Source organism: Ursus arctos, unplaced genomic scaffold (assembly GCF_023065955.2).
Source record: "Ursus arctos isolate Adak ecotype North America unplaced genomic scaffold, UrsArc2.0 scaffold_37, whole genome shotgun sequence".
In the NCBI taxonomy this organism is placed as follows: Eukaryota; Metazoa; Chordata; class Mammalia; order Carnivora; family Ursidae; genus Ursus; species Ursus arctos.
The window spans coordinates 8473790-8491518 of record NW_026623053.1 but is presented as its reverse complement, the minus strand read 5'-3'; the positions used below and the strand labels follow the sequence as shown (position 1 = coordinate 8491518).

At 33.8% G+C, this 17729-nt stretch overlaps 1 protein-coding gene across 8 annotated transcripts in view; it reads left to right on the top strand.

Moving 5' to 3' along the window:
* The window catches only part of NOVA1 (NOVA alternative splicing regulator 1), a 151871-nt gene that overhangs the window by 29224 nt on the left and 104918 nt on the right, over positions 1 to 17729 (top strand). The gene's annotated exons all lie outside the window — the stretch shown is intronic.

The following is a 17729-nucleotide window of genomic DNA, read 5'->3' as shown; positions in this document are numbered from 1 at the left end:
TCTTTCTTTCTGCTGTTTTAAATGCTCTAAAAAGATCATCGATCACTTTCTATGTTTTTTTCCTATATGGATGCCCATTTTATAATGCCTTTATTTAAGAATATTACCTTCAGTTTGCATTCTCACGCTTTTTTCTTCTGTCGGATTTTCAGCACCCATCAGGGATTAAATAAGAGTAAAAAGAAAACTAGTAAACGAGATAATGTGGTTATCCTTGTTTTAAGTTAATTAATTCCATTTGTTAGTGATTTGTTTTTATTATGTAGGTAGTTCATTTCCACACAATATCACAATATTTGTTCCTTACCAAAAAGAATACTCAGTGCTAGATTACAAAAATGAATGAGCACAGTCTGCCTTTTCTCTTTCCTGTCTGTCCCGTCTCTTATCATGTCTTGGCCTCCTATCACACTGAATTTTTGGTCTTTTATATGTGGAAGCCAAGAAGTAATAAGATAGATATCGAATAGGTAGACAAGAGAAAAAAAAGGTGGGGGAAAGGAAGAGGGGAGACCGTGGTGGGCTGTGGAAGCAGGTATGCAAGCACCTTTGTACAGCAGCACAGAAGGAAGCCACTGGAGGACAGAAAATAGAGTGCCTTTCTAATCCTGGAAGGGGGAAAGGTGCTTAACAGACCTCAAGGGCAGCACTGTAAAGTAGTAAAACTCCCAGTCACAGGATAGTTCCACATTATCTGCTTTGAGGGTAGAGGATAGGTCAAATAGCTACTTACATATTAAAAAGGATAACATTTTGTATTACCAAAGTACAAGAGTCTAGGTACAGTGGATATGGATGGAGAGCAAAGTCAAACAACTGTTGTGTTTTTTTCAAAACAGAGAGACCAAAGACAGAAGTGAATTTTCTCAGCATGGACTTCTTGACGGAGTTGCAGAACTCCTACTGATTTCAGTAGCTGTTAAGTTTTATCTTTTACTATTTACGCTAACTACCTTGCCACACAGTATAATTAGTGACGCTCGCAGTAATGACACTAATGCATCAGGAAATGTTTAAATTGTGTACCTCACATTTTAAGAAGTTAGGGATATGTGTGATATGTTTTAGAAATTTTTCCATAAATGTATTTAAAATTCAGGTATAGTACTTAAAGGTTTAACTTTTTAAAAAATACTGTGATGAAGAAAACACAGTCCCTGTCTGAAATCAACTTGCATATGTCATGTGTAATGCAGAGACCTTCAAGTAATTTTCATTGTGAGGGTTTTTAAAAAACTTTGTCAAAAAGGACTTAAGGCATTTTACATAAATACAAATTGTGTGTTAATGTAATTTTTTGTTGAGGCGTAAGTGACACGTAACATTATGTGTATGAAAGGTTTAACATTCTTATCTGACAGAAACACTAAACCAGACATACGTGTTGGACATATTTTAACAACTAAAATAATCTTTTACCATATTGTTTATGTATTACACACTAATAGTATTAGTTACTGTCAGTTTTTTATTACAATTTTCACCCATTTAACTAACTTACTTATTCAGTATATGAAAGAACAAAGGCTTTGAAATAAGGCAGAACTGAGTGTGAATTTCTGCCGTATCATTTGCCAACTCTATCATCTTTGAGCAAGTTGCTTGATCTCTCTGTTTTACAGTTTCCCAGTATGTACATGGATGTAGTACTTGTTGCAAGGAGCTATACTGAGTAATGGTGTATGTAAAAACTTTATCAGAATGCAGACTGAAACCTCAGTAACTGGTATCGTCTTAGTATAAAGCAACATATGATTACAAAATTATGTAAGAAAGGCTTCTTGATTTTTACCTTAATTAGCAGTGCTTGAGGTTCTCCTTATTTACCAAAGAAGAATGACTTGGATCCACATAAAAATTATTGGTAAAGTTAATTGTAATTAAAATTGTGTGACATTTCCTCCTTCAACACTCAAAGTAGCCATTGTACATCATTTCTTCAGGCATGAATTTGAAATTGTGCAGTGGAAACTTTGGAACTTTTGCTTTAAGAAAAGAATTATTATTCTACATCACATGTATGCCAATTCACTGCTTAAACATCTCCCTCAGAATTGAAAGTATTTTGAGGGTTTATATCCCAAGGGATGACAACAGAAAGGGTGAGAAGCAGCTGAGCAGGGAACTGAAGAATGAATGCTGACTAATTGTTCCATTTATGTTCCTTATTCACTGGCAACCAAATAGTTCTACTTTTAATTTTAGTCTTTATTCTTATACAACCAAAGAAACAGTAGATTCTGTTTACAGAAAGTGCTCTACTTAAAAGCCGTTGCAGTTTCAGAAAAGAAAAAAGCATTAAAAGTTAGCAGGTCTTAGAGAAAGGGACAAATTATGTGTAGTAATGTGACAGTACGATTAAATATTTAAAAACCTAGTCTTTGGAACTAGATTTCCTACTGAATTTGGAATTTTCTGTCTTCCATTCATTAGCCGGTGTAAGCTCCAGCAATTTACTTAATCTGGGTTTGAGTTTTCTCATATGTAAGATAAGAATAGTAATAATACTACAATACAATACACAGAATTGTTGTAAGGGTTACATTAGTAAATACGTATAAAGCAATTGGAATAGTGCTTGACGTATTGTAATGTTAGTTACCATATTTAATTAGGTCTAAAGTACCACTGCTTGTGAGATAAACCGTTACTCTATGTACTAAGAAAGAAAGCAAATGTGGAAGAGAATGTGTCTTAGAATCAATGCATTATAATATTGTTATTAGGTAAATTTAATAAGGTTTTCATATTGTGATTCTTTTTCTTCTTCTGTGTTATATTGCTTATATTTTATTGATTTTACCAGATATAATAGTGGTACTACTATTTTTAGCAGCAAGATAGCAAATGACAAACAATGGATGGAAACATTTAGTTTATACATATATTGTTTTGTCAATTTAAAATTTTTGTGGGAGAAATTTTTAAGTTTATAAGGTGACTATTTTTTGGTATCTGGCATTATATTAATTTTTATTAAGTTTATTTATTTATTTTTTTTAGTAATCTCTGCACCACCGTGGGGCTTGAACTCACGACCCTGAGATCAAGAGCTGCATGCTCTTCTAACTGAGGCAGCCAGGCACCCCAGGCATTATATTAATTTTGAACACACTTTCATATGTCTCTAATATGTTCATAATAATAGTTTGTAGTTATGTTCTTTAGAGCCTACAGAATTCTAAAGTGTTTTCCAAATAGTCAAAGACAATATATTGTGTTCAACAGATTTATAATGCTATGTTAGAACAGAGCAGTAATGATAACAGCCTCCGGGATCAAATTGCCTGGATTCAAATCTCAACTCATTCCCTTATTAACTTCTCAAGTCACTTTGCCTCTCTGTGCCTTCATTTTCATATCTGTAAGATGGGAAAATTAATACTTCCTACCTCACAGAGTTGAAATGTAAATGAAAAGGGCTTGGGACAGTGGCACTTAGTAAGTACAGTGGGCTTGCTAATTTTTTATGATAATTTGTTTTTGCATTCTAAGTATTTTTCAAGTTCTAATCAGTTTTATTGATTAGAATCATTAGTAAGTCATAGTATTCTATATTTTACTCTTTTATTTTTTTTAAACTCTTATTTTAAAATTATAAAAAAGACAGACCTGGGCTATTTAATGCAGGACAGAGTATTCTGTATACCCCAGAGGTCCTGGTACAGGTATGATAATTGCTATGCACAATAACACCTAATCATCAAAAAGGTAAGGAATAATTGATCACTCAAGAATATATGTGGTAATTGGGGCGCCTGGGTGGCACAGCGGTTAAGCGTCTGCCTTGGGCTCAGGGCGTGATCCCTGCGTTATGGGATCGAGCCCCACGTCAGGCTCCTCCGCTATGAGCCTGCTTCTTCCTCTCCCACTCCCCCTGCTTGTGTTCCCTCTCTTGCTGGCTGTCTCTATCTCTGTCAAATAAATAAATAAAATCGTTAAAAAAAAAAGAATATATGTGGTAATTAAAAAAAAATCTCTTTAAAAAATTGTGAAAAAAGGAAAGTTTTGTCACTTGAAGATATAAGCTTCTATCCATGTCCAGATCCTTTTATGTGAAGCTGTGCTGGTGCTGGATAATTTAGGTATTACTATGTTAAAATTTAGAAATTGACATCAATCCTGTAGTATTTCACTTTGTAAGTAGGCAGTTTATCTAATTTACATTCTTATGTTGATTTTAAAAACTTAAACATGTTGCCAAAGTTAAAAAATAAAATAGTATTAAAAGACTTGAAACCAGGGGCGCCTGGGTGGCGCAGTTGTTGGGCGTCTGCCTTCGGCTCAGGGTGTGATCCCGGCGTTCTGGGATCGAGCCCCGCATCAGGCTCCTCCGCTGGGAGCCTGCTTCTTCCTCTCCCACTCCCCCTGCTTGTGTTCCCTCTCTTGCTGGCTGTCTCTCTCTGTCAAATAAATAAATAAAACCTTAAAAAAGAACAAAAAGACTTGAAACCAGATAATGCATTCCCCTGTTTCACTGCTTGCCATCTTCCACAGCCCTGTGCCCCAGAAGCAGTCACTTTGCACTCTTGGAGCTGTTTCTTATGGCATTTCCATATTTTTAAATAATACTTTTAAACTGTTCTTTATTGATTTATCAAATTTTTTCAGTATTAATTTCCCTTTTGATTAGTTGGAGATTATTCTTAGATTTGTGTCACTTCATTCTCTCATACACTTACACAGTAATCACTCCATTTTCTTAACATACCTATCCAATAATTTTGCATTAAGTTAGCACTATTATATTATAAATATTGTTCCTTTTTGAGTGAAGTGATGCATTATAATTGTCTCCTTTCTCCTACAACTTTTTCTTTTTTCTGCAGTTAGTAATTACATGGTTTTTATTTGCTTATTTTTTGTGTACCTACTATTTTTCCCCCAAATGTTTCAACATGTTATATGCATACCAGTAATTTCTTTCAATGCTCAAATATGATTTTAAACACCGTATCAAATTTGTCTTTTTTTGTGGAGTCTTTTCTTTCTATAATGGTATGTTCTTAATCTAGATTGGTTGCTTTCTACTCCTTATACATGGTGTTCACCATGTCTTGAGACTTTCTCTAGCTATTTTCCCATGCTAGATCCTTTATTTCCTGAATCCCATACTCCCCCCCCCCTTTTTTTTTTTACAGAAGTATGTTTTATTTTTCAGGTTCTTCTTGGTAAAGAGCCATAGAAGTTTGCTTACTTGAAAATATCTTCATCCCATCATCACTTTTGATTGGATATTAGCTTATGTATAAAATTGTATTCTCTAAAATAATCTTTCCTTAGAATTATGAAGCATTGCTCCTGTTCTCTTTTCTCTCCTTTTTTGTTCTCTCATTTCTTTATATTCTACTTAGTAGGACATTTTCTAGACTTTCTGCTTAATTGAATATTTTATTTAAGCTATTTTTATTTTCTAAATGTTCTTACTGTTTCTCTGATTATTTCTTTTTTTTTTTACATAGTACATTGTTCTTGTTTTGTGGCTGTAATTATCATTTTTTATGTCTATGAGGGTAATATTTTTTAAGATTTCTTCTGCTCTTTGTATTGTATTTCTTTTGAATACTTTATTTATATTGATTTTAGTCTTTCATGTTGGAGACTTTTCTGAAAACATTGACTTAATGAGGTACTGCAGATTTGGTTGGAAGCCGTGTGTCTGGGGACAAGAATTGTTGCCTAGATGGCTTCGTAAGGATGATTAAGCAAAGAGCCAGAATTTTTCTTGGAGATGCCAGATTGTGATATCTATATGTCTATTCTCTGGGATCTTAAATGTTCTCCAGTGAATCTGCAAATATTCTTTCTGGATGGTTTACATCTACCTACCAACATTTAGGAACCAGTTCAGATCCAATCGACCCTTGTTTCTTAATTCCTATCTATGTTATGCTTGTTAGTTCTAAGTTAGGAACGTCTCTGTTCAAAACGTTCAACCCTCTGATCTTCTAGAAATGAAAGACATGTAGAATAGGGTAGTTCACCTGTGTGTGAAAATGTTCTCTGTATTGACTTCTAGAGAATCCCTCAGTATTCACTGTTAAAATTACCTCTACCTTTCTGGAGTTCCTTTAGGCAAATCATCTTGATTGTATACATGCTCTTTTCCTGCCACTTAGCTTTCAGCTTCCTCTGCTGTGCTGAATCACTAGTCTTGTGCCCGAGTTTTTCATTTTTGGAACCATGTTTAATTTCTTGTTTGCTGTTGTCTCTCTGCCATTTTCTTTGTCCTTTTGTTTTGCACTTTTTTGTTATTTTAGTGGAATTTCAGAAGGGAGTGTGCTGAATCTGCCATACCTAACCATAATAGTAATATTATTATTAATATGGACAACAACTAACATTTATCAAATCTTTACCATGTGCTAAACTTGTTCTAAGTATTTTAATGTAGATTTTCATTTAATCTTCAAACAAATCCTGTTAGAGAGACACTATTATTATCCTCATTTTATAGATGAGGGAACAAAATGATAAGTAATTTGCCTAATACCACATGACTAGTAAATGGCAGAAAGATTTGAATCTGGGAACTTCTAGAACCTGAGACTGCTACTTTATCATTATAGACCAGAAGTCCACAATACCTTCATGACATTTAGAGTTACTGAAACTAACGTACAACTTAAAAATCACCTTAAATACGGCAAGTCACTGGAGTAGTTAGAGGAAAACCTGGTAGTTTATAAATATACTGCATATAGATATACTCACAAATGTACATATAGAAGTTACTTATTGAATGAAGAGTAATTTTTCTGGTAACACAAAATTAATATAAACTATTAATTTTTGTTTACCACCATTTTTCTGATTTTTTTTTTAATGGCATTACTGTCTGAACTAGGACACAGTGTTCTACACACTAGGGTAAAACTAAATAAAATCAGAGGACCAGTAAGTTTTAGTTGATTTTATTAAAACTTTTCCTTTGTTTAAAAATTTCAGGAAAAGTAGAAATATGTTTGTTTGCTGGATTTAAAGATTATGAATAAATAAAACTTTTATTTTTAAAAAATATGGTCAAACACTTGAAATTTAAAATAAACTTAATTCTACTTAGCATGTTACTAGCTAAAAATAAACTCTATTCAATATAGTTTGGTTTTTCTTTTTTAATAATAATAAATCATTTCCATTTGTGTAATTTTTCTATCCATCTATTTCTTCAGTATAGACAGAAACCTATTGCCTTCCTGCTGAGGATATAATTTCTGAATCTAGGCGATGTACTGTCGGCACAGCGAAACAGGAAATTATTCTCCTGTGTCAGCTGCTGCTGTTAAAGAATAAAGAAGGTTTGGGATAGGATGCAATTCTATTATCTCTACTCACAAATCTCATATAACATGCAAATAGATTTTAAATTCAAGGGAGTTAAAAGTATTTTGTGACAAGAGATACTCCCTGCCCGCAGTTCTTCCTCTACTCCCTCTAAAAATCCCAAATATATTTCAAAATTCCATGCTTTTTTTCTGTTTCAGTTGCAGTAGTCTCCAAACTTATTCACCTTGTTTGAATGATATAATATGTGTAAATCATATTCTTCAGAACATTGGGAACATTGGTATATTAAACTTAACATTAGTAGAGCAACAACGATAATAATAATAGCTAATAATTGTATGAACTTACTGTGACCCAGGGACAGTTATAACTGCATGATTTCTGTATATTAACTAAATTAGTTCACATGATAATCCTGTGAGATAAAGTGATTTACCCAAAGCATGTATGTATGTGTGGTTCATATATATGTGTGTGTATATATATATGCATATATACATATTCATAAATATATAGAGACACACATTAATTATATTACTTAACATATACATATGTACATGAAAGGTGTATGTGCATATATACATATGTAAATATATACATATACGTGCAAATATATACATATATATATATATATTTTTTTTTTTTTTTTGCCTGTAAAATTAAAGGCCAAGATGGGATTTGCTCACAGTCTGCCCCCAAGTTCTGTCATAACTACCATGTTATACTAATAGACTGTTATAGGATAGGCAACTAGCAGGGAGTTACCAACTACTAAAAATTAAATAAAATCTCAAAATTAGGCAATTTTATCCCTTATTCTAATTTTTCTATGAATTGGGTAAAGACTGTTATTGCTTGATTTTTATCTCCAGAAACCTCAGTAGATAGATCATCACTTTGTTGATAGTCTCTGTCCTGTGTCTTTACCCGGCATAGGTAACAAATGTATATTTTCTTATTCAATAAAGTTTTACTAAATTATCACAATGAATGATTTCAGTATTATATTCCTATAACTTTGTGATAGAGGAAACTAATACTCATTCTTTTTTATTTGAGAAAATTTGCATTTAAGGACATGTATTATTATTACTTTTTTAATAATTTTTATTTTGTTATATTAGTCACCATATAGTACATCCCAGTTTTTGATGTAATGTTCCATGATTCATTATTTGTATATAACACCCAGTGCACCATACAATATGTGCCCTCCTTAATACCCATCACCGGCCTATCCTAATCCCCCACCCCCCTCCCCTCTGAAGCCCTCAGTTTGTTTCCCAGAGTTCACAGTCTCTCATGGTTCATTCCCCCTTCTGTTTACCCCCCCTTCAGTCTTCCCTTCCTTCTCCTACCAATCTTCCTATTTCTTATGTTCCACAAATGAGTGGAACCATATGATGATTGTCTTTCTCTGCTTGACTTATTTCACTTAGCATAATCTCCTCCAGTCCCATCCATGTTGCTGCAAATGTTGTGTAATCATTCTTCCTGATGGCTGAGTAATATTCCATTGTATATATGGACCACATCTTCATCCAGTCATCTGTTGAAGGGCATCTCGGCTCGTGAAGAGAAGGGCCATATATAATAATAATATATATGGACCACAGCATAATCCAGTCATCTGTTGAAGGGCATCTCGGTTCCTTCCACGATTTAGCTATTGTGGACAATGCTGCTATGAACATTGGGGTGCATATGGCCCTTCTCTTCACTACGTCTGTATCTTTGGGGTAAATACCCAGTAGTGCGATTGCTGGATCGTAGGGTAGCTCAATTTTTTACTTTTTAAGGGACCTCCACACTGTTTTCCAAAATGGCTGTACCAACTTGCATTCCCACCAAGGACATGTATTATTAAATATAATAAAATACAATATAGACATTATAAGGAGTTCTGAAAGATGCATGTACATTTTTGGCATCCTTAAATTAGGGGATGGTCTTAGAGTCATGATAAAGTGTATTGCACAGAGGTATAGATAGATCTACAGATCTATGCACTTTAGAAAAAATAATTTTTTAAAAAAGATTTTAAAGGGTAGAGAACTATTTCCCTCTTGGTGAAAATTCATGTCATGGTTAATTTAAAATTCCCTTGTCCATATGAATTTTCTGTTGTGTCCAAGTAAGACATGTAATATGTAGGCAGGGAGGAAAAACTTATTCTTGCATTCTTTTAGTCGGAAGTTTTCTATTTCATTTTGCTGAGACAATATCACCTAGTTCCATCCTCATATCATCAGATAAGCTAGGGAATTTTAGAATGATTAAAGTAAGTATAGCATGGATATTTTTAAAAATATAACCTCAAACTCTTGATACTGTTATATCCATGGCATTATCTGGGTTTCTGAAATTAAAATAGCACATTAAACCTAACAAAATGTCTTGGCCTATTTAAACCTTGTTTCCCAGATACAGCTTTCCTATATATAGATGACAATTTTATTGAGTTTCGTGGCATAAGTTACCTTTATAAACATATAGCTTAATATGTGCTGAGATCGTACAAACTGGAAATGTTACTTGCGTGTGATGAAAGCAAGTTTGGTTAGCCGTATGTTTAAATTTATTTCTTACTTTGAATACATGAAATGCTTATTATGCTCCTTCACTGTGTTCCATTTCAAGTGCAATAACTTGAAAAAGAAGCTTCAAAATGAAAACGTTTTTTGGTAAGACTATAAAAAAATAGCTTTACAAAAGAATGTCAGTGGAAAAATGAGGAACAAAAAAGTTTTATCTTGATAAGCTTATTTGCATATCAGCCATCATAACAGTGTTACCATTGTTTCTCTACCTGCATTGCACTCAAGTCACATATTTTTAAATTAGATATAATGTATCTCTTGCATAATTTACTTTCTTGACAACTGGTGAAAAAATAACATTGTCATCATTTGCGTGATAAATTTTTAGGCCTATTTCTATTTCCATGTAATTATCCTAAACCTTCCACTTCTTGATTGTCTTAATAAAACAGCTACTTTTCTTTTTTTTTTAATTATTAGACTTCAACTTTTAGAGCAGTTTTAGGCTTGCAGAAAATTGAGTAGAAAGTCCAAGGAGTTGCCAATTATCCTTTTCTGCCCCTACCTTTCCTGTACAGAACACTGTTTCTCCTATTATTAACATCTTGCATTAATGGGGTACAATTGTTACAATTTATGTATCGATATTGATACATTAGTAACTGAAGTCCATAGTTTCCATTAGAATTCACTTTGTGTTTTTACATATACATGTAGTGATATGTATCCACTATTACAATATCATACAGAACAATTTCACTGTCCTGATTGCCCTCTGTGTTCCACCTGTTCATCCCCCCCCCCCGCCCATGCATTTCTGGCAACCACTGATGGATTGTTTTACTGACTTTATAGTTTTGCCTTTTCCAGAATGTCATATATTTGAAATCATACAGATTGGCTTTTTTTCATTTTGCAATATGCATTTAAAGCTTTTTTTAACGTGTTTTGATGCCATGATAGCTCATTTCTTTGTATCACTGAATAATATTCTGTAATATGGAAATACCACAGTTTGTTAATTCATTCACCTATCAAAGAACATCTTGGTTTCTTCTAAGTTTTGGCAATTATGAAGAAAGCTGCTATAAACATTTGTGTGTAGATTTTTATGTGGACCTGAGTTTTCAACCCATTTGTGTAAATACCAAGGAGTGTGGTTGCTGGCTTATGTGGTATGTTTAGTTTGAAAGAAACTGTCAAATGTTTTCCAAAATGACTGAACCACTCTTCATTCCACTAGCAATGAAACAGAGTTTCTGTTGTTCTACACCCTCGTTAGCATTTGCTGATATCAGGGTTTTGAATTTTAGCCATTCCACTAGATGTGTAGTAGTATCTCATTGTTTTTTTAATTTGTAATTCCCTAATGACATACTGTTCTCAGCTGAATTATGTCCCCCAACCCAAATCCATATTTTGAAGTCCTGACTTCAAAATGTGATCTTATTTGGAGATAGGGTCTTCACAGAATTAATAAAGGTAAAGTGACGTTATTACTGTGGGTCCTAATCCAGTATGACTGGTGTCCTTATATAAAGGGAAAATTTGGACACAGAGATATACATACAGGAAGAATTCCATGAAAACCTGAAGACTGCCATCAATAAACCAAGGATTGAGGCCTGGAATCTGATCCTTCCCTTACAGCCCTCTGAATGAACCAACCCTGCTAAGACCTTGATTCTGGACTTCTAGCCTCCAAAATTGTGAGACAATTAATTTCTATTGCTTTAGCCATCCAGTTTGTGGTACTTTGTTATGACAGCCCTAACAAGCTAATACACTTACGATGTTTAGCATATTTTCATATGCTTACATGCCATATGTAAGATATCTTTGGTGAGATATCTGTTAAGATCTTTTGCCCATTTTTTTGTTGTTTCCTCATTTGTGGATTTTAAGAGTTCTTCGTATATTTGGTTTTTTGTATATTTGGATGTGTGTTTTGCACACTTTCTTCCCACCTGTGGCTTGTTGTTTAATTCTCTTAACAATGTTCCTTTGCAGAGAAGTTGTTTTTAATTTTAATGAATTCCAATTTAGTTTTTTTCTTCTACTGATTATGGTTTTGGTATCTAAAAAGTCATTGTCAATCCCAAAGTCATCAAGATTTTCTTCTATGTTATATTCTAGGAGTTTTATTTCTTTGTCTTGATTCATTTTGAGCTAATTTTTATGAAAGTTTCATTATCTGCATCCAGAATCTTTTTTTTTTTTAACTTGGGTATGTCCAGTTGTGCCAGCATCCTTTGTTGAAAATGTTATCCTTTCTTCATTGAATTTTTTTTTGCTCCCTTGTCAAATATCAGTTGATTATGTTTGTTTGCATTTATTTCTGTTCTCTTCCATTGATCAGTTTGTTCCTTAACCAATACCACACTGTCCTGATTACTGTGGCTTTTTAGTAAGTCTCAAAGTTGGGTAGTATCAGTCTTCCAACTACGTTCTTCCCCCTTAATAATGTGTTGACAATCTGGCTAATATTTTTTACTAACAGTGAATTAACATGTGAATTTGGATGACTTGAGTTTATATGATTTTTCTTACTTTGAAATTTAATTTACAACTTATAATATTTATTCGTATATCCTGTTAAAAAATAAACTAGAAAAAGGTACAAATATAGAACTTAGTTTTATAATTTTGACTCACATTATTTTCTTTTCATTATGTTGTATCTCTGAGAAGGACTGACTGATAAAATATATGTTGAATATACATGGCATAATTTAGGATGATGAATGACTATAAAATAAATGGGAACTTTACATAAAGTGTTATAAAATAACATCAATATAATAGGTTCCTGAATTCTCTAAAAATGTGACATTTAAACAGAGATAAGTTTATGTATAATTTAGTCAAGTAAAATACTGATACTACTTAATTTATTTTAAAGGATATATCTGAGTTTTTAGGGAATTCCCATTAAATACTAAATGACTGGAAAGAACATGATTCAGTTTGAGGGAAAGTCCTGAATTATTAAGCTATGAGTCAGAGCAGAATATTCTCTAAAATTGTGTTTTAGATTACTCCATTGTGAATATTGAAAGTATTCCTTTAAAGTAATAAACATTCTAATCTGTTTTTTTTTCTTTCTTTTTTGCTTTTTGCTTCACTAGAGCCTTTTTGTTCTACAAGCTTTTAAGTTTGGGGTCTTATTTAGGTGGTTTTACTTTTTAGCTTCTATACAACCTAGTAATTGTTAGTTTTTGTAATAAGATCTAAAATTATTTATAAATGTTCAAAGTATTTAACTTTTCTATAAGGGGAAAATCTGAGGAAGTCCTTATAAAATGCCTATAGTTATGTCATTACCAGGTGTTCTTAAGAATAAGAAGTAAGACTGTTAATGCAGGCATTTAGCCTGCTATTGGTAGATATTTCGGAGAGATAAGAAATCAAAATCACCTACTAGCTCATTGGTGCTAACCATTTCATAATACAATATGAATTGAGATGGAGAATTAAGTCAGGTTGGAAACATAGAACGGTTTAATTTTTCTCTAGTAGCACTTTTGTTTGTGATTTGTCAAGTCACTTTATTTGTTTCTTTATTCATTTCAAGAAAATGTCATAGTTTTTTGGACACTTCAGAAGATCAGTTTAATCTGACTTTAATCTACTAAAGTCAGTTTAATCTGACTAGTTTGAATTTTAACCTCATAGCCCAATTTAAAACTCAGATTTTCCCCCTTCTACTCAGTGCCACTTCGGCTTTTCTAGGAGATTGGAGTATAGAAGGAGTTGTATCTAGGCATTCAGCCTGTTCACTCCAGTGAGTGGAAAGTGATCTGCTTTTCATTTAAATTCCTGTTTCTTCTCCTGGGTTCTGATACCTGGAGGAGAGAGATGGAAAGGGAAGAGCTTTTGTTTTTCTGTGTTTCTATTTTTCTATTTCTGCCCCTCTGCTGAACACTGACTAGACCAGATGCCTTCTGTGGGGAAAGAGAGACAAATACCGGCTTCCTGATGCAGCACATGTGTAAAACTTGCTTCAGGGGTGAGATATTTTGTAGTGTCACACCATCCAGTTCTGACTTGTCTTCTCTCTCAGTTTTTACGTCTCCAGTGTACTCACAGCCTCTGGCTGCTGGGATCCCCATGGTCTGGAAGCTCAAGCTCAGCTACTTTCACAGTCGCTCTTTGCTATTACAGATAGTGACTCTGGTTTGCTCTACCCCGCTTTCCCAATTTGAGGGTTTTTTGAGTTTTTTTTCTCCCTCTCCTCAAATAAGCTTGGGGAAAGGGAGTGGGCATGGGATGGTAAGCAAGTGTAAATGCAAGCGGAAGTCCAACTGAGAGATAAGATAACAGTCTTCCCTCTTGCCAGTCTTTTGGACCCCCTGTTACTAGATATAGATTCTTTGACAACAACACTGTCCAACTCCATTAAGACTGAAGCAAACTCTCAAGTTGGTTGACTCACTCAAAGTGAGACATGGGTAGGCAGTTCTGGAAACTAAACATGTTTCAGTTATGGAGGAGCAGTTGGTCCTCACATGTTTGGTCTGACTTCTGAATGTTAAATACGTGATTGATGATTTTTTGTTCTCCGTCTTGAGTTCTGATTACCAGTCCCACCTCATATTGTTATGTAAATTCCACCATGGTCTTGCTAGTACAGTAGTACCAACAAGGAGTAGATCTTCCAAGTCTCCTAATGGATGCCTACAATCACAGATAGTACTGAACGCTATGTACACTGTTTTTTCCTATACATACATAGCTATGACAAAGTTTCATTTATAAATTAGACACTGTAAGAGATTAAAAACTAATAATAAAATTGCATAATTATAATGATATACTGTAATAAAAATTATGTGGATGTGGTCTGTCTCAAAATATTTTATTGTACTGGGCTTAGCCATCTTGTGATGTAAGATGATAAAACCCCTATGTGACGAGAAGTAAGATTAGTGACAGGCATCGTGATGTAGCATTAGGCAACTGTTGACCTTCCGATGATATGTTAGAAGGAGGATCATATGCTTCCAGACAGCAGTTGACCAAGGGTAACTGAAACTGTGAAAAGTGAAACTGTGGATAAGGGGGGACTACTGTATTTCCATTCTTGCTGGCTACCATCAATTCCATAGCAGCTCGTGTGATCCTTCAAAAAGATTAAACAAGTTCTATCACTCCCCAGGGTCAAAATTCTGCAGTGGCTTTTTATAAGACCTTTTTTTTTTTTTTTTTTTAACAGTCCAAAGGCCTTATGTATGGTCTACAAGGTTTTATGTGATGTGACACTAGGTTAAAACTTTGATCACTTGTTCCTGTCTCAGAACTTTGCTCTTACTGTTCTTTTCTATGTAGTGTTCTTACCCCAGATAGTCTGAAGACTCATGTCATTTCATTCTTTGTTTACATAATGCTGCTTCCTTAGATTTTCTCTGACTACTCTGTTAAAATAGTGTTTGTCAGTCTGTTCCTATTACTTGCTTTTTTTTTTTTTTTGGTTTATACCTGAAGCATTTCCATACATTTTATTATAATCTAATAGTTTATTTCTTATCTGTGTCCTTCATTTGCAAATAATCTTTGAAAGGGCAAGTTATTGGCTCCTTTGTTCAGTGCTTTACTTAGTGTCTTAAATGGAACTTGACTCCTAGGAGACAATTTTTTTGTTGAGTGAATAAATGAATGAAGGAATGCTAGTTTCTGTACTCAAACTTTAGAAATAGCTTTGACTTATCTCACAATTTTTACTCTCCCAGTGTTTTTACATAGTAGCACACTTTTGTTTTTTATAGATTTTTTTGATTATTCCTAATTATATATTCCCATTGTTGTCATCCCATTTGAATCATCCATACCTCAGTTCATCTTCCATGCTGCTGCTAGAGTGATTTTTGTAAAATGCTTCTCAAGATGCCACCCTTTGGAATAAAATATTCTACTATTCTTTAGCCTAATTGGGCCTCTGCCTATTGTCCTTCTCACTGACCTCTACATGTGCTGTATATTCTACTCCTGTTTGTGTTGCAGTACTCTGAATGCTTTAATATGCTTCTCTCTTACTCCTTTACCTTTACGAAAAGACTTTTCCCTTTTTATCTTACTGCTATATATTTTATTAATGTGTGAATGCATAAATTGTAACTCCTATCATGGGAAGACTCTAGAAAAGGTTCCTTCCATTTGAAATGATTGGGAACCAACTACATAGTTGTCGTATCCTGCTACTTTGTACATATATAAGCAAACGTTTCAGTTTCTTCACTGAGAATCTTTAATATGTGGTAAAAATTCATTTGTCATTTTTGATGAGTATTGAAAAGTTGCTGCAATCTTGAAGAGCACCATAAACACTATTTTGTAATGCTCTTTATAATATTGTGAATTTATTTTAAGGGTATGGCTAATCTATAGATGTCATCACTCGCAGATTCTTTTTAAGGGTTGTGCATGTGTGAATGTATGTTGAATCATTTACCTTCAGAAAGACACACTGAAAGGAATAGGGAAAATGATTTATGAAAGTTAAGAGTATTGCTTGTACAACCTCTTCAGAAAATGTGATTCCCTTAATAGGTTCTTCAAATTTAGATTTTTTGTTTGTTTTTTTTAAAGACTTTATTTATTTGACAGAGAGATAGTGGGAGAAAGAGAGCACAAGCAGGTGGAGCAGCAGGCAGAGGGAGAAGCAGGCTTCGCTCTGAGCAAGGAGCCCGGCACAGGGCTCCATCCCAGGACTCTGGGATCATGACCTGAGGTGAAGGCAGACGCGTAACTGACTGAGCCACCCAGGTGCCCCAGTTTGTATATTGTGAGAATGAAAGGAGAGACTGATAAAGGAAATGAAATTATTTTATATAAACAATTGAAGCTAAATATTTTCAATATCTGAGTCTGTTCAAAGTAAGTACAATGTCATAGAAGGGACCAGTGTAACTTTGTGGGAAATGTAGACTATAGGAATACACAGCAGTGTTCCAAAACTTGTATTTAACATTTTTGTATGTAAAATAATATAGAAATACATAGCTTATGATGTTGTAGAAGGTAGAGCTAAATAAAAGTAGAAGACGCAGCTAAATAAAACTAATATGAAGTTACGTAGCAGTAAACAAAGAGGGGACCTATAAGGAAGTTTTAGTTGTTTGAGATAGCTTTTTTGAACAATTATTACTATTACTGATAATAATAGGTCAGGTATTGTACCATGTATTTATGTGAATTATTTCGTTAGATTTTGAAACATCCCTATATCTGTTACTCATAGTACAAAAGAAGAAACAGCTGCTCAGAGTTACACATTTAATTTAAATGATTACTGCTTCCTACTCAGTTGAATGTCTTCATTTCACTTATCAGTAGTTCTTAAATTTTGGAGGCGAAGTCACAGAACCTTTTGAGAACCTCACAAAAGCTTATGGCCCACTTGCCCTAGAAAAATGTGCTTGTGGACCCATATAATATGTCTTTATTTTAGCATGAAATTTTGCAGAATTCCTAGATTAGCTAAATCCCATACTTGGACTCCAGATTAGAACTCTCTGATCTGTGTCTTCTTTTAATAAAGAGACTGACAAACACTATCCTTTTTTCCTCCCCTACTACCTCTATGTCACTTAAGGGAAGTAATATTTATTTACAGTATGCCTTATTCTAGAAAGAATTTAAGGAAGCTGAAAGGAAATTGTCAACTATCTAACTCTACTGAGTATATGTGAAAATAAATACATAAATTCTGTTATGGCAAGTGAGATTCAGAAGTTTGATGGATGGGATGCTTTTTAATCATCAGATTTGTTGGGCTTTGCTTCAAAGAACCCTCAATCTGTTTCAGGAATCTAAATGTGAATATTTTGAAGTAATGTAAACTGTTACTTCTTTAGAGTAGCATAAACATAATAGCTGAGCCTAGAGATAAAAAATTAGAAAGAC